This window comes from Macaca fascicularis, chromosome 13 (assembly GCF_037993035.2).
Source record: "Macaca fascicularis isolate 582-1 chromosome 13, T2T-MFA8v1.1".
Classification (NCBI taxonomy): Eukaryota; Metazoa; Chordata; class Mammalia; order Primates; family Cercopithecidae; genus Macaca; species Macaca fascicularis.
Genome location: NC_088387.1, coordinates 238,211 through 258,859, shown reverse-complemented (window position 1 = coordinate 258,859; position 20,649 = coordinate 238,211). Strand labels below are relative to the sequence as shown.

The 20,649-nt window shown below is 49.0% G+C and overlaps 3 long non-coding RNA genes across 10 annotated transcripts in view; 2 read left to right on the top strand and 1 right to left on the bottom strand.

Moving 5' to 3' along the window:
- The window catches only part of LOC135966737 (uncharacterized), a 134,909-nt gene that overhangs the window by 80,877 nt on the left and 33,383 nt on the right, over window positions 1-20,649 (top strand). The gene's annotated exons all lie outside the window — the stretch shown is intronic.
- LOC135966736 (uncharacterized) overlaps window positions 1,443-20,649 on the bottom strand; it is a 49,538-nt gene continuing 30,331 nt past the window's right edge. The window contains exons 4-6 of one of the 6 annotated variants that reach the window (XR_012421827.1): window positions 19,656-20,076; window positions 18,419-18,601; window positions 1,443-16,072 (exon numbers count right to left, since the gene is read on the bottom strand). This is a non-coding gene — a long non-coding RNA (uncharacterized lncRNA). Of the gene's footprint in view, window positions 16,073-18,418; window positions 18,602-19,164; window positions 20,077-20,649 lie in introns of all 6 variants that reach the window. The other 5 variants (XR_010580266.2, XR_010580264.2, XR_012421826.1 and 2 more) reach the window with 5 other exon arrangements.
- LOC141408288 (uncharacterized) lies at window positions 15,799-19,543 on the top strand. The gene is made up of 2 exons (XR_012421831.1): window positions 15,799-16,318; window positions 16,585-19,543. It is a non-coding gene; the product is annotated as an uncharacterized lncRNA (long non-coding RNA).

The window sequence follows — 20,649 nt, the reverse complement described above, 5'->3', positions numbered from 1 at the left end:
AGTGCAGAGAACTGCGGGGATGCAGCTGCCCTTGCTGTGATGCTTCGAGTGTCACAGTCGGTATGGGAAACTAGGTGGGATGTGGATGTCCCTGGAAGGGACAGGAGCCTCCCCTCAGCCTCTGTCAAACACTTCTCAGCCAGGCGTGGTGGCTCACGCCTGTAATCCCAGCACTTTGGGAGGCCGGGGCGGGCAGATCACCTGAGGTCAGGAGTTGGAGACCAGCTTGGCCAATGTGGTAATTTTTGACGCATTAAGGATTAAGGAAAATGACTCACCCTAGTTTACCTTGCTTTTTAATTGATGATTGGTGTACCCCAGTAGTCTGAACTTGTTAAGCAACCATTCTTACCGAAAGACTAATCTTTAAAAGTCTCTTCCTCTTGACACGTCTTTGGCTGCTGTAATCAAATGCAATGTAATCAGCACTGGTTAATGGCTTTCCTTGTTTGGCTAACAAATGCTCCTCAAAAACTTTGATTTCTTGTTATTTTCATTTATAATTATGTTTTAAGCCTTCTAAATTTTCTAGCTTTCCAGCGAGTTGGGAATAACTGTGATGGGGGCTTAGTTTGGGATGTTGACGTACACTCTATGCCCAGCTACTATGCCATTGTGTGAACACTGATTTCTCACTTTCTCATGAACACTGATTTCACCTAGTTTGGTAAATTCTATTAATTTTAAGGAAGGGGGTGGAATGCAACTGCTGTTAGGAGGCTTTTCTAAGGATCGAGGAAATGTTGCCATGATTATTACCATTACAGAAGGAACATAAAAATACGTGCTGCCTTCAGTCATGATGAATATGTAAGTCCGCATCTGTGACTGCAGAAAACGGCAGCCCCAAATCTTAAAATCGTGTGGATGCACCAAGCCCATCTGCAGGGCACTGTGGAGCAGCCTGCATTAGCCGAAGTTGGCCCACAAGCCCTGAGGGATGGTGTCTGAGTTATGATAAGGCTCTGACTTGGGATTAAACAGGCCTCCAAATAGTGTGATATTCTAAACAAAGACATGATACTGCCCAGGGAGCCCAGTGGGCACCTGTAGGCAGTGTAGGTGAGAAAAGGTTCCAAAGAAGATTCCTGCAGCTCAGCTAGGAGGATTCTGTAAGGCAGTAGACACATCAATGTTCACATAGGAGTGTTGAGCTATATTCATTCCTTTTAAGCAGCCAGGCTTGTGTGTGTTTTTAGGGGCACTCACATGGCGCCCTTTCCACCCTTACTGCTGGTTGTGCCTGTTTGATGTTGCGGACTTCTGTGTTAAGTGTGTCCACTCTCCAAATGTATCTCTGTCTCTAGAATATTTTAGAGTTAGACCATTTATTGTTTAAACACTTGTTTTTAGTGAGGAAGAAATCTTTAAAACGGGCCATACAGACCCTGCTATAAATGTTGAACAATGGAATGTGTAATGTTTAACACGTAGTGTTTAAAGTAGAAGACAGTTTAATTTAGAAATCCTGTTGGAATGCCAACTTAAATTACGACCATCTGTACACATATGGAAAAGAATGAGAGTGAAGGTACAGAATTGGAATTTTGTCTATTTTGTAGAGATTCTGTAATGTATGAGGTACAAGTCTCACTTCATGATTTAAATGCATGAAGCTGAAATTAGAAAACTTGACAAAAACATGCCTTTGAATAGTGAGCCTTTATCCTCCTTGAAATAGTGATTCATTCACTAAAACGTCCACCTGCAACTTTGTCAAATATATTTGTTGCATTAGTCCTCAAGTGAGCTCAGTTTTCCAGACAGGCAGATTATTACTGTTTAAAGTTTGTCCTGATGATGTTGGTGAACAGGGAAAATCCTTTGACGTGGATCCTCTGTGTGTTACACATCAGACGCGGCCTGCCCAACCCTCTGCCTGTAACTGGGAACCTTGACTGTCAGGATCATTGTAGAGAACCTTGAGGAAAGCAAAACAAGCCTCTGGAGTAGCAAAAGATGTAGCTGATTTCATGCAATAAAACTTACACATTTTTCTTTAAAATGCTTCCTTCGGAACGTCAGCTTGCTGACTATCTTAGAATCGCTGTAGTCCGCTGACAGCAGTCGTGGGAACAGGTGCATGGCCTGGCTGATGTAGGAGGGTCTCAGAGTGGAGCCACACTCCTGACACTGAAGGAGGGGCTGGAGCCATCACGCTCGTGACTCGTGCAGATGGCCTTGGCTGACCTCCAGAAGAGAAAACGTCAGTATCCAAGGAGGAAAAAGTCTATTAATTTCATGAGTGTTTGCCTTCGCAATGGCTAATACCCTGAGTTTGTGGCACCTGCTGTCTCTGGAATGAAGAGTCTTCCCTTCCTGGCAGACAAGCTCTAGATGGGAACAGGAGCTGTGGTTGCTGGATTGAAGAGGTTTCCTTCTTGGGGAGGTGGCCTTCGAGCCTGACATGAAGGAAGCTGTGACTGGCGGGAAAGGGCCTTGGAGACAGTGTATTTACCAGGAGGGTCGGTGACTGAGAACCATCCTGTTCCGAGTGTTGCCATTCTGGTTCTAGAGTAAACTTGGGGAGAAACAACAGCCAAAAGCCCCGAGGAATATTCTGTGATGTTGATCACGTTTGGTAGATTTGTTGCTGAGACTCTGAAATGAGAAGCCCGGGAGGTGCAGGTCTATCAGGCCGTGGGACGTGGGAGAGCTGCTGCTTCAGGGGTTGGAGTCCCCGTGCCAGAGGCTCAGTCCTGCAGAGACTTCTGCACAGTGGGCAACTGATGCCTCCGGTTGATTGTGAGTCCCCTCGATGAATACCCATGAAAGGTACCGTGTCAGCAAAGAGTCAAACTCTGTGAAGCATTTGGAGATTTATTCTGAGCCAAATGAGTTACCATGGCCCTTGATACTGCCCTCAGGAGATCCTAAGAACGTATTCCCACGGTGGTCAGAGCCCAGCCTGGTTTTATAGCTTTTAGGGAGGCATAAGACAATCAATCAAATAAATGTAAGATGTACATGGGTTTGGTCTGGAAAGGTGGGACAACTGGAAGCAGGGGTGTCCAGGTCATAGGTAGATTTGAAAATTTCCTGATTGACAGTTGGTTAAGAGAGTTGTCAGATAAGGGGTTGTGGAGACCAAGGCTTTGTCATGTGGAGGAAATCCTCCAGGTAGCTTCGGAGAGAATAGATTGTAAATGTTTCCCATCAGACTAAGCGTCTAAGTTCTGTCTAATTCCAGAAGGGAGGTGGGGTGATGAGGCAAGTCCGACCCCCCAGCGATCATGGCCTGGACTAGTTTTTCAGATTAGCTTTGGAATGCCCTTGTCAAAATCAGGGGCTGTTCTGATGGGCAAAGTGGCTTTGAATTCTAATGTTTTTAAAACCAGAAAGTGATTGTGTTTTTTTCTGTGGATGACAGCCAGTGTGGTAATTAATATTTTATTAGCAGATTAATTTGGAAGTCAATGTGTTTTCAAGTATGTTAATTATTAAGTCATCAACAAACAGAGAAGGGCTTACTTTGAAACCAGCCTGAGACTCAAGAGGCTCATCAAAGAAAACGATGGACTTGGGAGAACTGATTCACGTGTTTACTGCGCCAAGTTTCAGGCATTATGAGAAGTCTGTGCTGATACATTGTGACTTGAGAACTTAAATCTTGATGGACTCTTAAGAGTGAGGCTTTTTTTTTTCTTTTCTTTGTAAATGGTCAGTGTTTCTGTCTCCTGTGTTTTGTCTTCCAGCCGCTGAGCACTTTAGCTTTGTGTTCACGTGGCCTTGTTCTCCGAACCACCTGCTTTGTGGCTCCTCTGTCCTGCCCACCTTGATCGCGTCTTCCCTGCCCCGTGGGTTTTATCCCGAGGACTGTTCTCCGCTGTGGGGAGGGGAGGATCAGTGGACACTGGCTTTAATGACTCATTTTCTATGTAGCTCCCAGTTTCTCAAAATCTTAATTGTCTTGGATTCCCTGTGAAACTGGGAGTCAGGCCTTGGGCGCAGTGCTGGGTGGCCTTGGGCGCAGTACTGGGGCAGGAGGGAGAGATGAGAACAGGAAGGATGGGTTTGTCAGGGGAAGGAACCCCTTGCCAAATTCCTGTGTCTGTTTTAGGTTAAAGATGAATGGCCGGGTGGTGGATGTCTCACCTGCTGTGGCTGGACCTCGCTGTGCTGAACCCTGAGCAGGGGCCCCAGCAGCTGCCTCCTGCCAGGCCGGGGCCACAGGGCTGGGCTTCTGCCTCTGGGAGGGCTCGTGCCAAGGTACAAGGGTCTGCACCGCTCGTGTGTGACCTGAGGGGCATGTGGGAAGCTTTTCTGTGCTCCTTACCTGGGAGAAGTTGAGCTCATCTGGGCTAGAGCCTCTGGGGAGGTAGGAAGGCAGAGGCCTGGAATTCCTGCTTTCCCCAGACAGCAAGAAAGCTCAGCGTTACACCTGCTCTGAGATGCCCTCAGCAGCCATATATAGTTGATTTTAACATGGCGGAAGGTGCCAATTAACCCGGCTCTGTGGAGAGCTTTGAGGAGTCCAGGCCCTGGGCCCCGGGCTTTTTAATATGTTCCTTCCTGAACAAAAAAACAACAAAAGATCCCTGTGGCTGATGTCGACTGCGTGGGGTAGGACATGCCGAGCTTGGGTGGGGCTTGCCCCTGAGTTTCCTTGGTGCTCCTCCCAGCCCCCACGGACACCAGCCTCTCCAGGCCGAGGCTTGTCCTGTTTAGACCCTCGTTGGTAGGGTCTGTGGTCCTGGATCGAGGGCCCAAGCACTTCTTTCATATTATTATAAATGATTCACCAGAGATGCACGGCTGTGCCCAAACATCTCACGAGCATGAGATACAGCCAGTGTCGCCGCCGCAAGCTCATAATTCTAGTGGAAAGAGGAAATTTTACTTTTAATGTGCTCGTGTGACTCAGATGCAAATATTCAATTCCCATTAAACTTTCAAGACCTTGAGTTCCTCTGAGATTCCTTGGAAAGCCGTTCCTTGGCGCCACGACTAACTCTCCTGTGGAAGGAGGCTGGGGTGGTCCGCGGGGTCTGGGATCCTGCTGCGTTCTCCAGGATTCCTTAGGTTTCATCATTAGTCCCAGCTCTTCAGCAGATGGAGCTGATTGACTCTGACATTTCCATTATATTGTTCTTGTGTTGCCTCAGTTAACTTAGAATAACCAGTATTTACCAGAAATAATTGATGGCGAGATGGGAATTATTGGTGATTCCCTGACATAGGCAGCCTGTATAGATAAGCGTGTTACACGGTGTCTAATTTCTGAGATGTTGGTCCACACCTTCTCAGGAACACACTTTCAGGGGAAGATTCCTGTGCAGGAGAAGCTGCTTTTCCCCGAGACGCGGTGGCGGCTCCTGCACTGGCATGGCAGGGTGGCTGTGTGACTGGGCAGGGCTGGACATGCTCCTGTGCTGGGCGCCCACCTCCGCCCTACATCTGTGTCGAGGGTGCCTGCCTTTGTTCCCCCAGGTCGAACTCATAGAATTGTATACCTTCCTGACACATTCCTGCATAGAGATGATTAGATCTGGGGGCTGAATCTCAATCTGACATGCATGTAGGTAAATTATTGACGTGAATGACTTGGGTCCTCCACCTTCAGGGTCAGGAGGCACGAGGTGGGTTTGGAGACAGCTGCCTGGCCTCAGGAAGTTTCTCTCAGAGCCTGTTTCTTTCTCTAGCAAAGTAAATGATTCCTTCCTCACGGGGCTTAACACACGCTCAGTACTCAGATGCTGTCTGATCTTTGTTATAGTTAGTATTTGGGGAACAGCGTGGCTGGTAAGAAAATGTGTTATCTTTACAATTTATACAATGTCATACAAGGCAAGCGTGAAACCGGGACACTACCTTAATCTGAAGATGCTGGTGCTTAGTCTTCTCCTCAAGCATTTTGTTGTCATTCTGGTGTGTGTCAGCCAAGTCATATGACGGTACCGCGTGCGTGATGCCAGTTCAGTTACCTTGGAATGGGGAACCTGAGGCTGCCAGGGAGCATCCCTCCTGCCTCCAGTCCTCCGGGGGTTTCTCTCTCTCTCCCTCCTTTCCTCTGTCCCTCCCTATCCCCCAATCCTCCTCACCACTTCTGTTCCCCTCCCTACCCTCCTCACTTACTCTACAACAGAGGTCCAGACTTTGACAAATCCCAGCTGGGCCTATTTATCGCTTGGCTGGGAAAGCAGAGGGAAAGGGGCCCAGTTACTACAAAAATAGAGAATTGAAATAGAATGTGAGCTACTTTTGCGTGTTGTTTTTTACTTTAATCTGAATATAAAAGGCAAGTGTCAAACAAAATCGGTGCTAACTGCGCCACTCAGCTCCGAGTCTGCTTTGTCGGGGCTCCGTGGGTTCCCACTCCCTGGCCTTCTCCATGAGCGTCTGGACACGCCGTGGCTGTGAAAGGAGCATTCAGTTATGGTCCTTTGAATGTTCCAGAGTCATGTTTAATAAAAATCTTCACGTTTACCCACAGCCAAGTCTTGATTTAATAACAGGTACTGCAGGTCTCTGGGTGGGGCTGAGCCTCTGTTTTAGAAGCAGCAGCACCATCTGAGGGGCAGGTCCGTATGGGCTGGCAGGCGGCCTGGTCCTTGGAGCACAGGGTGGACCTGACTCAGTCCTGGCAGTGGGGGGCCTTGCAGTTCTAGGATGTAGTGATGCAACCTGTGGCATAAATAAAAAGCCTCATGTGCCCCCATGAGAAGCTGGGGCTTCCCCTCAGTACTGTGGTGTGCTGTGTTTGTGATCGTGCAGATGTAAAAGGGTGAGGGAGATGTCTAAAAACTAGGCTCCCAAAGACAGCCCTTCATGTCTGGTGCTTTCATGTGTATATGCACACGTGTTTGACGCGTGTACACCTTCACACGTTCACCTCTTTCATGCGTGTACACCTGTTCCTGTGTTCATACACCTGTTTCGCGCATGCGCCTGTTTCGCCTGTGTATGTGCCTGCGCGTTCACCCTGTATTGCGTCATACGTTGTATTTTACATATTGGGTATTTTCAGTTTGTATCGTGAGCTTGTAACGACGTCGTGAAGAAAAGAGGGGGCCCTGGCAGCCTTTGGCTCTGAGAAACGTGATGTCACGGGAACAGATGAGACAGCCCGGGTGAGGCCGGCAGAGGCCATCGTGGCCTTGGGAGTCCGTGCACATCCACTGTCTGTCGCTGTGTGACAAGTGACCCCAAAACCTAGGGGCTTAAGGCAACATACCCGTACGACTGTACAGCTTTTTCAGGTTGGAAATTCAGGGCAGCCCTGCTGAGCGGCTCTGGCCCAGTCCCCCGGGTCACTGTGAAGATGCTGTCCAGGGCTGCAGCCATCTGTAGGCTCAGCTGGGCTGGAAGTTCTGCTCCAGGATGCTGTGCTGACGTGTCTGCGGGCAGAGGCCTGGTTGTCCATACCTGGCCACTCCCCGGGGCTGCCAAGTGCATTCCTGCCCAGGGCCGCTCCTTTCACCAGAGACGTAGCAGTGCTGGTCTTTATGCCCAGCATCAAGGTGGCCGGGTCAGGAGCAAAGACTTGTTTCCCCTACTCGGCGGCTACTCCTGCAGGGCTGGGAGACAGTGGAGCTCGCGCAGGAAGGTGTTCGCTGAAGACCGTGCTCTGTGACTTGACGGGTGTTCCTCCCAGGAGAGTGAAATGGAGACTGGACGCCGGAAGCAGCATCCTGCGTGACCCCATGTGTAGTAGGGTCACAGCAGAGCTAAGTCCTTCCTTTACAGATACTTTTCAGAGTCTACCCGCCTTTAGATTCTCCGATTAACGTGTCTGAGGAGGGTCCCAGGAGTCTGCCACCTGCCAGGCCAAGGAGGTTCCCTGCATGTGGCTGTCCCCTGACACCTTGAGAAACGTGACTCGAGAGAATCACCGAAGTTTCCTAAATGAGTCACCTGCTTTCTCTTCTCTTTGCTTTCATGCCCCCCCAGGTTAGGTCAGTCCTGTCAGCCGCAGCGATACCTGCATGCTGGGGTTCCAAGGAGATTGGGGGTGTGTCGGGTCCCCCAGGGAGATTCGGTGACTGAGGATGCTGTCATAGCAGCCAACACGTCCTTATTGTTTTCACTTTTAATGAAGTTCAGTTACTAGGTTTTCTGAGGCACAATGATGTCCTTGTGAAAAATTGGTGATCAGGGAAGCAAGCAAGTGTGGGAAAATGATCCTGCCCTTAAATCTAAAAAACGATGAAACAGCAAAGAGCCCTGAAGAGCCCATGAACCTCCTCATGGGGCGGTGAGGAGACACCTCAGTAATGGCTTAAAAAAAAAGTGATAATACTGAAGAAAAGGTAAACTAAATTTTGGGTCTCCTATGGGTAAAGAGATTGTGGTTTACATTTTGGAGGTATGCGTTTATATACTTATTTATTTTTCTTTGTTGGATTTAGAATTAGTTGAAATAATTGTGTTTTTTTAATTAAAAAAATTGGGGTATACGAAGTCTAATCCCTTTGTGACATTTCTGTACTGTGAGACTCCACATACAAAAGTGAAGCCCAGACTGTCTGTCTCTAATGAACCAGAGAGAGGTGGTCATCTCCTGCAGGCCGGTCTGGTCTCCAGGCATCTGGCCATCCTCCCAGTCTTGGGCACACCTGCATCACTGGTGCTTCCTGCCAGACTGTGACTCTGCCCAGGTTTCAGGAGCACCCGGAACTGTTTTCCTAGGGGCTCCTGCTTTGTCCTGGCTCCTGGAAGCACAGGCTTTTGACGAAGGACTCTCCCCACTGCCAGGTAAATTGGTGATTGTCCCACAGTCTGTGTTTTTTGCATGGGGCACAGAGAGTCTGGGCGTGGTGTCCTGGCCCTGGAGCCAGCTCTAGGACTGCCCGGCGGCCTTGCCTCCGCCCCTCATCTGGGAACAGGGCGGTGGGGAGGAGAAGGGAAGCACGGTCTTGCCCCTTCTGCGTCTCGAGAACACGGGAACACATCGTCCCATTGCCTCGCACCATTCACAGCCCAAGCTTGTGTGAAGTATTATTTTATAACCTCCCCTGACAAAGATGTATTTTATATAAGCAGCACATAAAGTGCTAATTTAATACCCTATCGAGGAGGATTAAACAATAAGGAGCAGATATCACTGTAGAAAAGTTACTTTATCCGGGAAACATTTATCTACTGCAGGTGGATGTGAATCATGGCTTCCTCCTCAGTGGCTCCTGATGAGCCTGTGAAATTCTGTCCTGTTCACCACTGTTAGTTAAAAGCTACACCTTTCCTTCTATGACGTTAGTTACAAGCTCTACCTTTCCTTCTATGATGTTTATTTCTTGCCTGTTCAGCACTGTTACAGTTGCAAGCTATACCGTTTCTTCTGCGATGTGTATTTCTTGCCTGTTCAGCACTGTGAGTTACAAGCTATACCTTTTCTTCTGTGATGTATATTTCTTGAAGGCATGGACTAAATCCTAATTCCACAGTATTCGATGCACATACTCAAGAGATACTTGTTTGAATGAATGGATTAATAGAAAATAGAAGTGGTGACTTCACTTTATTTCATTATGTCAAACTTTGTCTACACGGAAAATTTTATGGTCCTTTGGAAAAACAGGGCCTCTGTGCAGGGTTGTTAGAGATTGTGAGAATGCCGCAAATGGCTCTGTGGCTCTAGGCTCACAAAGGGCTTGAGGGACTTGGTGGCGCACCTGTGTTGAAAACGGAGTTCTGCAAATCCATTGGAGTGACCTGCCAGCACCAGCACACACAGCCCTCCTTCCCAGTTGATTTCTGCACGGAGGCTTCTTCTGAATGCCCCAGGTGAACGTGGGTTCAGCCAGCACTGCTGGGCTTCCACAGCAAGCCAGGGTGCTGCAGGGACGAGAGAGAAGAGGGGCAGGACCAGGATCTTCCTGGGCCCCAGTGCCCGTGTGGGGACGCTGCCTGGCCTGGCTTTTCTGGGGGAGGTCAGGGAAATGATGGCATGGAGGGACTGTTGGTATGAGTCGCTTGCTCAAACAAAGATCCCAGGTCTGTGTGGGAGGCAAATAGAAATTTATGTGGGTATCATCAGTAACATAGCAAACATGGGCTTCTTCACTAGGGTGGCTGACACTCTTGCTCATCTGCTGAGCAAAGGCCCGGCCCGGCCTGGCCTTCTACGCCTCCACAGTGAGCTTTTCTCAAGCTCTGTCCACTCCATGGAGATGGCTGGAGCCAGGGCAGATATGGGGTGTTTTCCACTTTTTATTTATTTTTTCTTTTTTGAGATGGAGTCTTGCTCTGTCGCCCAGGCTGGAGTGCAGTGGTGTGATCTCGGCTCAGTGCAAGCTCCACCTCCCAGGTTCACGCCATTCTCCTGCCTCAGTCTCTCGAGTAGCTGGGGCCACAGGTGTCCGCCAACACACCAGGCTAATTTTTTGCGTTTTTAGTAGAGTCAGGGCTTCACCGTGTTAGCCAGGATGGTCTCAATCTCCTGACCTCGTGATCCACTAGCCTCGGCCTCCCAAAGTGCTGGGATTACAGGCGTGAGCCACTGCACCCGGCCAGGTATTTGTCAGTTTTTGAAAGCTACATTTAAAGAATGAAATAGACCGAACAGAATTACTTCCTTTTGAATATTTAATACTCAGTCTACCAGAACACTTAAATATAGTTAATGTATTCAAATAATAAGAAAGAACTTTCCCTCTGTTCCAAAGAAAAAGTATAAACAACCTTTTACTTGTCAGGGATTTCACTATGTTTCTAAAAAGCCAGCAAGCACTTTTCCTGAAATAGACCCATCTCTTCCTCTGCATAGACCCTATGAACATTTTAGCTACATTTCTGCTGTATCTTAATGTGATAGATTGTAGAAAATTCCTTGCTACTGGAACTTCACGATGCTTTCCTTTGAAACATCAAATAGAAAGTATGGATAGTAAATCTCAGACTAGTTGCAATTATCAGTCTTGGTAGAGCTGCCACCCACAGCCTCTGTCAATTACAACAGAGTGTGTCTCCCCAGGAACCCGGATTAGATTGCGGACCAAGCCAGGCTCACCCAGGATTCAGTGCAACGTCTTTCAAAGCTGTAGTCACTGCCCCTGGAGGAGACTTGAGAAGTCCTCCCTTTGATGCCTGTGCATGGCTGTTCTCAGATCACAGCAGCTGCAGCAGCATCTCAGAGGATGCCAGCAGGGGTGTCCTGGGTATTGACACCACGATAGGGGCCTGCAGTGTCTGAATGAAATGGGCCATGAAAGTGAGCACCCTAGAGGAGTCCACAGCCACGTTTCAAAGGTGCAGTGGCCCGAGGTGAACCCCAGAGCACTGAGGAGCCTGGAGTTGACCTGTCACGACTTCATTGAGAGAGCTGACTGAATTCCGTACCTGTGCGGGCAAAATATGGCTGTTTGCGCTTGGCCCCTTCTCAGTCCAGGGCTAGGGAGGTTGTCTGCACAGCTAGTGGGAGCTTAACTTTGTGCACACTCGGGGTTGGGTCCCACTCCTTTCTGTGAGCCCAGGGAAGATAGACATGCCGAGCTCTCCTGGAAGAGGGCCCTGACGAGTGGAAGCTGAGCTTCAAGATGGTCGGCCTTGTGGTGTGCGTGGCGGGTTCGGAGTCGGTGTGTGCTGAGTGGGGGCCCGGCTGCTGCTGTCGCTATTGGGCTCAGCAGACGCTGCGGGGGACGTGGCTCCTGTTGTACTTGGTGGTTTTCTCCTCACAGGAGTGGGTTTCCCTGCTGTGAAGGTGTCGGGGCTGTGACAGGCAGCCTGGCAGGAGGAAGACGCTCGTGGGGTTGTGCCCCGAAGCCCCCTTCCTCTTGAGGAGCATGAAGGGGGTTTGGGACCCTGCTTCCGGCTGCGCTCCCTTGCTAGGTTCTTGGCCTCGGGGGCCAGGAGAAGCTGAGTACAGGCCTGAAACCTGGACCCCTTCCACAGCCTCCGTGGCGTTTGTGGTGTGATGCGGGACGAGGCCCTTGGAACTCCAAGCCCTACCCTGGCATGCCCGCCCACTGGGGCGTCTTGGGCACCTGCTGTGTGCTAGGCTCCGTGGTGGGGTGGGCGGTAGCAAGGGCTGTGGGGTAGAGTGGCCACGGTACGCGGATGATGAGAAGCGTCAGGGAGGCAGTGAGAGCGCAGCTGAGACCTGCAAGGAGGGGACTGGCTGTGGGTGTTGGGGCTCAGGGAGCTGCCTCTACCCAGAGCCACAGTGGCCAGTGAGGGCAGAGCAGGGGACCGAGGCCCAGGGAAGCCGTGTGTATGGTTCGCATCAGGTGTGCGGGTCTGCCGGGCTGTGCGGCCCTTCTCAGTCCTGGCTGGGCCTGGGGTCCCAGAGGGAACGGAGGGTCTTTGCATCTCCCTCCTCTTGCTTCCCTGCTGCTTCCTGGTGAAGGGATGCTTCTTTATTGCAACTCTGGCAGTTATTGTGCATATTAAGAGGAGTTTCACAAAATCGTAGGGGGGGAGGCAGACTAGGGATTCATTTTTTTTTTCTCCCCCTGATTTTACACGGAGCCTTCTACTACCCCTTAGTGTGGAGGCAGAGTGCAGATGCTCTACAGTTATCTATCCAGGAAGAGAAGAGCTGATGGGAAGTCACAGATCTGATCACTGCAATAGCACTGACATTTTTAAGTGGGAGAATGCTGATGTCCATAATAATCAGAGTAAAACTTCAGTAGCTTCAACATAAAGATTCTGAGATGATCTTAGAGCCATTTCGTCCCTAGATCCTTCTGCAGTGTGGAGTGTGACATCTCTACCAGCCTCTGGTCAGTGGCCGCCTGTGGGTAACTGAATGCTTGAAGTGTAAATGAGAACTTCTAATTTTATTTAATTTTAGTCAAATTTAAATAACTATATGGCCCGGACACCGTGGCTCATGCGTGTATTCCCAGCAGTTTGGGAGGTCGAGGCGGGTGGATCATGTGAGGTCAGGTGTTCAAGACCAGCCTGGCCAACAAGGTGAAATCCCATCTGTACTTAAAAATAGAAATAAAATAGTCAGGCGCGGTGACAGGCGCCTGTAATTCCAGCTACTCGGGAGGCCGAGGCAGAAGAATCACTTGAACTCAAGAGGCAGAGGTTGCAGCAAGCCGAGATCGAGCCACTGCACTCCAGCCTGGGTGACAGAGGGATACTCTGTCTTAAGAAAAAAAAAAAGATTTTAAAAAACCCTACATGCCCCTAGTTTCCTCTGTAGGAGACGGCATGGTTCCAGAAGGTAGACTTTGTGTTGAGGACTCTGCAGCGTCAGGCTGGAGACAGTCTCCCTTCCTAGCAGCGTGGGCCCCTGGGCTGTTCTTCTACCAGAAGGGATGGTGGCGTCTCTGGGAGGTATCTGTAGACTCAGATCTGTGTGGATTAGTGACTTGTGTTACTCACAGATACTTAATTTTATGGGTAAATGAATACCTGGACTGGCTGCAACTTCAGGGCGAGATTCGGGAGTAGGGAGTGAAAAGTGACGACGGAACCCTGGGCTTGTCCTGCTGCCCCCAGGACCCGGTCGGGGTGCCTTCTCGTCTGAAGTCCCAGCACGTGGTCAGGGTACCCCTTGCCTCTGAAGCCCCCAGGAAGTGATCGGGGCACCAATCCCCTCTGAAGCCCCAGCACCTGGTCGGGGCACCCCTCCCTTCTGAATCCCCCAGCCACCTGGTCGGGGAGCCCCTCCCTTCTGAATCCCCCAGTACCTGGTTGGGGCGCCCCTCCCTTAAGCCCCCAGACCCTCCTGGCCTGCGGTGCTGCTTCTCCAAATGCTGTCCTTGGCTGTTTTCCAGGAGTCACCTGCACCAGAGCAGGCTGCGTGTGTCATTTCTTGTCGGATCTGGGGTGTCAGTGAAGCTCATTTATCTTGTCTTCCTCCTCATGTGCCGTATCTCACCTGTTGACTGTCTGAGTTTGTGTGAGTGCGTGTTGTGCGTTCTCAGGCTGTACTCGGTGCTTAGGTGACAAGAACGTCTTAGAGCAACGGACTGTCTGCTCCAAAGGACGCTGGGCATGAATCGAGACACAGTTTACTTGTGGGGTTTAAATTTCCTGGGTGTTGGAGGCAATTAAGGGGAAACAAGGTCTAAAAAACCCCTGCAGATGAGGAAGGCAATAATGAAAAAAATTACTCTATACACACTTAGCAGTTGATTTAATTTGTAGGTGAATTTTGCATTTCGGGAACTACTAAAGGTACTGTTTGTAGGGATTCCTTGATGAGCTTCTTGTTTTCTGTCTAGAAAGTAAAGTGGATCGGTTTTGCCTTTAATTCTGACTGACTAGGATCTACTTCCTTTTCCCCCCATTCACGTTAGGGTGGGGATTGGACTGGAAGAGCTGTAGGATCTCTTTATTTCTGATCTTAAATGAATTTTTTCTTCAATGCCCTGTTCTTTGGTTTGGGAAATGTGCTCAATTTGTACCGTGCTTTAAATGTACACAATGGTCGAAATTGCTACTTTTCTTTAAAGTTAGATATAACATCTTAAGTAAAATGTCATCTATAAATCAGGCACAGTCTGGGGCCTGGAGACCCCTCTTGTCACTTCCTTCCAGCTGTGTCTTCTTCCCTGGCCACATTGCCCTGGCCACATCTCCTCCCCACACCACGCCGTGTCATCCGCCCACCACCTCACCTCTGGTCACAACACCTCCCTCCCGGCCACATCACCTGTGGCCTCACTGCCTGCCTCCCTCCTTCCTGGTGGCCTCCATGGCTCCCACTGTCTGCCCTCCCGAGGGTCTGTTCAAGGCTCCTTCCCCGTTTTCCACTCCTGAGTGGGTCTCGGGGCCTAGATGTTTCACAGGATGCAAGTTTCTTCCCTTCCAGCCGTGGGTCTCTGAGCGACAACTCCAGAGAGGGCACTAAGCTCTCCTTACCTACCTGGGGGGCCCTGAGCCCTGACCACCGACCACCAGGGCTTTTCTGCAGTGTGTGGGGCAGACTCATGCATGAATTGGACTAAAAAGATGCTTCCAGGAATCCTTGTTTTAAGTGCACTGGAGCAGAGATGGGGAGAGGGGACCACCTGGTTTGCTCAGAATTTGGTCCTGATCACAGCCAATGAGGCAACATAAGCACCTCCTAAATGAAGCATTCCACAGACTGATTTTACACATGACAGAAAGGCTTCACACAATGAGTGAGTTTGAGCTGCATTTGAAGGAAGAACAGGTCCCTGTAGGTGGAAATGAAAGGTAAGCGTGACCCAAGCCATCAGCAGCAGCGGGGGTGGGGTGGTGCGGTGCAGACTCCCCATGGATGGTGGGCATGGCTGAAATGCAGGAGAGGGCAGGGGTGCGAAGGAACAGCAGGGCGGCAGTAAAATTCCCCTGCAGAGAGGGGACGTGACTGAGATATTATCACATGTATACAACTGAGAGATGATTTGAGGAGGATTTCTGGGAGCCTATGGGAAGAGCACGTGGTCGTCATCAGTTCTCGGGATCTCTTTTTATGAAGTGAAAATAGTCTTGCCTCTGCCTATCTTGTGAGCTGTTGTGACGATCAAATCAGATAATCTTCAGCGAGCCTTGTAAATGCTAAAGCTGATGATAGACTGTTCCAGCCCCCTTGTCTCTACCCTCCTTTCCTCCTGGGTAACGTGAACCCTGCTGGGTACCTCACTATCTGCCTGGTTTCCTCCTCCATAACGTGAGCCTTGAGTACTTGCTGGGTACCTCGCTGTGCACCTTCCTTAGTAACGTGAGCCCTGAGTATTTGCTGGGTACCTCGCTACCTGCCGTACAGCTGGCTGTAGAATTGTCAAACGCACTTGACTGGCACATAAGCAGAAGTGCTCGCTGGGCCTTGGGAGGGCTTTGTGACATGTGGGTGCCTTCTGTTCCCTGTTAGGCTGGAGCTGCAGGAGCCCCCCTAGACCAGATAGAGGACCAAGGCTGTGGCCTCGGGGTGGGGGCTGGGGGAGCTCCCTGGGTTTATTGTGTGGGTGAGAGCAAACTTCAGTCCCGCTGTGGCATTGGGATTCAGGGTTCCTTCTGGAATGTTCTGAGTGAGAAACAGGAAGTGCGCACAGGTGCGTCTTCTGCGGATTTTATGGTTATCTTGGGAGAGCACTGGTGCCTCTGAACTATGAACCTGCAGAACCACTTCTTCCACTAACGGCCGCCTTTATATAAAGAATGACTTACAAAAGATGCCACTTCAGATGGAGGTATTTGCAGGTGTGGCCTGAAAAATGAACAAAATGACTTTCATCTCAAGGAAAGTACCGTACATTTTTCCCAATGATAGACATTTGAGCTTTCCAGCGAATATTAAAACATAAAAATCTTGTGTCCACCACTTTCTCATGTGATCAATGGTGATACTGATGTGGGGTTTTTTTTTTTTTTTTTTTTTGGACATATAATGAAATGTGGAAGCCGCTCATAACTCTGAACCAGTATTTTCTAACCAATGTGTGATTACAAAATCGTGTGCTGGTAAAAGCCATTCAAGTGCAAGACGGACCAGTCGACTTAGAAGGAATTGGGGCAGAAAGGCCCGTCGACCAGAACACAGACTCTGTGTTGCAGACGGCCTGTACGGAAGTGCCACTTGTTACATTTGGCAGCAGAGAATACCTAAAATGATCTGAAAACACAATGAAAATACTGCTTCCTAATTGTATATCAGTATGGGGTCGGACTTTCTTCATAAACTTCAGCCATGGCTCTGCAGCCCACTGAACGCAGATGCAGGCATGAGAATCCTGCTGTCTGAGGTGCAGAGATGTTAGGTGTTTTCACAGCAGCACAAACTGTTGCCACGCTGCTGCTTATTTTGGAAAATGGTTTCTTCTTTAAGACTGTGTTAAGATGTAATGACTTTATCCTTGTAAAAGAAACTAAATTATGTTCTTTTTTTTTTTTTTTTTTTTTTGAGACGGAGTCTTGCTCTGCCACGCAGGCCGGAGTGCGGTGGTGTGACCTCAGCTCACTTCAACCTCTGCCTCCTGAGTTCAAGCGATTCTCCTGCCTCAGCCTCCCTAGTAGCCGGTACTACAGGTGTTCAGCACCATGCCAGGCTAATTTTTGTATTTTAGTAGAGACGGTGTTTCACCATGTTGGCCAGGCTGGTCTCGAACTCCTGACCTCAAGTGATCCACCTGTCTCTGCCTCCCAAAGTGCTGGGATTACAGGCATGAGCAGCCACCACTCCCGGCCTGATGAGAAAGCTTTTTTGTGCTCTTTAATAAAGTGCAAAGGGTTCCTGAGACCCAAAAGTTTGAAAACCACTGGCTTAAACCGACAAAATTGTCCATGATTCTTCAGTGTATCTTCTAATCTGTTGATGGAGAGAGGACAGCAAGGGTTGCTTTACTTTTTTCCTTTCACAACTCAATGGTGCTGGGACAACTGGGGTATCCACATAGAAAAGGATGGACTGGACCCTTCCTCACCCTACACGCAAAGCTCAACATGGTTCCAATGTAAGGAGCTGACTGAGACCCATTCTGTCAGTCTGCTGGGTACCATAACGGACACCACAGACCGTGCGACTTAGACAATAGCATCTTATTTCCTTTTTACTGGAGACTGGAAGCCTGGGATCAAGGTGAGGGGGGCAGGGTTGGATTCTCTGGGGCCTCACCCCATGCTGTGTAGACAGCTTCTTCTCTGTGTCCTCACAGGTTTCTCTCACGTGTATGCAGCACTGAGGACTGTGTCTAAATTCTCTTAAAAGAACACCAGTCATACTGGATCAGGCCCTACTTTTAAGATCTTATGGGACCTAAATTGCCAAGTTAAAGGCCCTGTATGTAAATACAGTGACATTTTGGGTTTCTGGGGTTGTGACTTTAACATGGAATCTTGGGGGAGGGGGACAGTTCAGCTCATAACACCTTTAGGGGAGAATCCTGGAGAAACTGTTAGGTTGGATTAGGCAATGTTTCCTTGGCTGAGACGTCTAAAGCTATAACAAGCAACTGAAGGGAAAAAGACGGTATCAAAATTAAAAATGTTCAATTCAGAGGATACTATTAAAGTAAAATGACAACCCACAGAACAGGATACATGATCACGATAAGGACCTGATATCAAGAATATATTCAAAAACTCTTAATAAAAATCCAATTTAAAAATGGACAAAGGATTTGAATAGACACTCTCCAAAGAAAGACATATCAATGCCTTAAAAAGCACATGAGATGTTTAGCAGAATTCGTCATCTTAGAAATGGAAATCAAAACCACCGTGAAATAACACTTCACAACCACCGTGATGGGTGGGTAAAACCCCAGTATTGGACAGTGACATGTTGGTGAATTGGGGAAAACTGAAATCTTGATATATTGCTAGTGGGAGGGGAAGTAAAATGGTGCAGTTGATTTGGAAAAGTCCGACAGTTCCTCAGAAAAGCATGAAATCACCGTACGACCCAGCAATTTCACTCCTAGCCATATGCTCAAGAAAACTGAAAACATTTTTTCCAAAAAGTATGTCATGCCTGAATCTTCACAGCAGCATTATTCATAGTAGTAGAAACAGTCCAGGTGTCTGTCAACCGGTCACTCACTGAGATTCCACTCACCTTAGACGTGAAAGATGTCAGCACCGAAGGTCACACCAAAGGTCATGCACTGTACGATTCTCCTCACAACAGGTGTCCAGAATGGGCAAATCCAGAGAAAAGGAAGTTGGCTGGTGATTGCCAGGGGCTGGTAGAAGGAAGGAGCCAGGTGCTGACTCTTAATGGGTTCAAGGTTTCTTTGGCCTGTGGTGAAAAAGTCCCGGAATTACATACTAGTGGTTGATGTGCAGCTTTTAGAATATGCTAAAAAGACTGAATTGTATTCTTTAATATTGGGGCTTTTTGTGCTTTGTAAATTGCTTTTCAATTTAAAAAGGAATTCAAGAAGTTATTTGGTGTTGATATGATAGTATCCAAAACAAGTTACTATGTAACTCACGTCCCCAGAGTTAAACTTCATTTTCTGAGGATCTTGAAGTGTTTGAGGCTAGGAGACACAACGATCCTATACTGTATGTTACACCCCATCTTACTGATTTCTATCTCACATAACCATATTCAGGAAAAACCGACATGTAAATGTGAGCTGAATGCTATGCAGAGGCACATTCCTCTTACCCGGATGATCTTTAGTGGTACAGTAAGAGATGAGATCATAGCAACGTTAGTTTAGTTAGTTTAATTTCCATGGCAACAGGAATTTGGCACATGGGATGAGTTAGATCTCCCTGCACAGCTCCTAACGGGGTTGCCCATTTCTGTGTGGTGTCTGTGTATATTCTCGCTGTGGAAATAAGTGCTAGCACCTGCACAAACACTTGTCCGGAAGCGCACACGAAGCTGGTGAAGGCAGAGGACAGGCGAGAGGGAAGCATGGCTCAGCCCTGGCAAAGAAGACCGTTATTCCAAACGCAAAATATTCAGGAACACAATCCTTGGGAAGACTGGTGATGTCTTTAGACCTCACCACTATCGGGTTGTATCTGTGCAGCCAGTTACCAGAGCCGCAGAACGGCGTGTGTTGGTATTGGTGTCATCACTCAACGATTCTGACTTTTCCTGGTGCTGAGGATGACTGCATATGGCAGAAGCAAAGTGCTAATCTAGCACAGGTCATCATATCCAAGTTCTTTTCTATGAAGGCGGGCAGGGTTAGGAACCACCCCACCCCACCCCACTCCCCAATCCTATAAGAACTGGGATCTGATGATCTGTGCTGTCGAGAGAGGCAGGGTTAGAACACCTCATTCCTCAATCCCATTGTTGAAAATAATAGTTGGATTGGGAGGGTTTTTACTCCTAAGGTTGAAGCCGTGCATTTCTGGAGCCTGGGCTGTCAGTCATGGTGGCTGGGGAATGCTGGGGCTGCGGTTGTCTGGCTGCCGGTAGCCCTGCTGGTGGGTCCTCCCTCTTTGACACCGTTCATTTCTGAAGCTTGCTTTCCCCGGTGTTGGAAGTAGCAGCACTGGAAGAATGGCCGCCTTCCTACAGTGAAGCTCTGGCAGGAGAGGAGAAGATACGGAGCGTCTGTTCAAGGACGTGACGTTCTGGGCACTGCACCATGCGTTCTGCTTCTCAGCTGTGCCTCCTGGTTGATGTTACCATCACCTGGCATTTCCCAGGAGGTAACTCGCGAATGCCACACTGATGGAACAGTGCGGCTCGAGTCCAGGGCCGCTGGAGCACATCAGCAAGGTCAGGCTGGACGCATGTGCTTGCTGACAGGAAAATGACAGGAAATGACATGTCAGTTCAGGAAAATGACAGGAAATGTCATGTCAGTTCAGGAAAATGACAGGAAATGTCATGTCAGTTCAGGAAAATGACAGGAAATGTGTTTGCTGACAGAAAAATGACAGGAAGACGACAGGAAAGAGGCCCATGAGGAGAGGAACCAGTAGATTCAAGGCAGTTAACCGAAGGAGCGAGCCATCACAGGCTGGGAGGACACCCCAGCCACAGTGGATGTCAGCGGTGGTGGCTGGACTCGGGGTCCGTGAATGTTGCATGATCGAACGTGTTTGGTACATTCTCAGCTCCTGCCCAGGTGCCTCCCAAGCATCAGGTGTTGTGGCTCCCCACACCCTTCCCATCTGTGTGTAGCATGACCACCACCTTCCTACCGTGTGTTTGTCCTATCACGGCTGCTGTGCCTAACGGACGCTTTGCTTTCCAGCTACTTTCCTATAACCAAAGCCCTTGAACGACTTTGCGTTTCAGAGACGACAGGGTATTAGTTTTTCATGATTGCTCTGAGGATTGCCGAAAGCAAATGTAACTTACAGGATGGA